The sequence below is a fragment of the Rhincodon typus genome, chromosome 28, assembly GCF_021869965.1.
Source record: "Rhincodon typus isolate 14 chromosome 28, sRhiTyp1.1, whole genome shotgun sequence".
Lineage (NCBI taxonomy): Eukaryota > Metazoa > Chordata > Chondrichthyes > Orectolobiformes > Rhincodontidae > Rhincodon > Rhincodon typus.
Genome location: NC_063359.1, coordinates 40303004 through 40303665, shown reverse-complemented (window position 1 = coordinate 40303665; position 662 = coordinate 40303004). Strand labels below are relative to the sequence as shown.

The 662-nt window shown below is 53.2% G+C and overlaps 1 protein-coding gene across 1 annotated transcript in view; it reads left to right on the top strand.

Annotated features, from left to right (window-relative positions):
- Nucleotides 1-662, top strand: part of LOC109925873 (caspase recruitment domain-containing protein 9-like) — a 26367-nt gene that overhangs the window by 6304 nt on the left and 19401 nt on the right. The gene's annotated exons all lie outside the window — the stretch shown is intronic.

Sequence of the window (662 nt, the reverse complement as noted above, 5' to 3'; positions counted from 1 at the left end):
GGACCCAAACCCTTTCCCATTCACTCCCACTGTCCCCAATCCCAATGGACCCAAACCCCTTCCCATTCACTCCCACTGTACACAATCCCAATGCACCCAAACCCCTTCCCATTCTCTCCCAATGGACACAATCCCAATGGACCCAAACCCCTTCTCATTCACTCTCACTGTACACCATCTCAATGGACCCAAACCCCTTCCCATTCACTCTCAATGTACACAATCCCAATGGACCCAAACCCCTTCACATTCACTCCCACTGATCCCATTCCCAATGGACCCAAATCCCTTCCCATTCACTCCCAATGGACACAATCCCAATGGACCCAAACCCCTTCCCAGTCACTCCCACTTTACACCATCCCAATGGACCCAAACCCCTTCACATTCACGCCCACTGACCCCTATCCCAGTGGACCCAAACCCCTTCCCATTCACCCCCACTGATTCCTATCCCAATGTACTCAAACCCCTTCCCATTCACTCCCAAAGGTCACTATCCCAATGGCCCCAAACCCCTTCCCATTCATTCCCACTGACCCCAATCCCAATGGACCCAAACCCCTTCCCATTCACTCCCACTGTCCCCTATCCCAATGGACCCAAACCCTTTCGCATTCACTCCCACTGTCCCCAATCCCAATGGACCCAAACCCCTTCCC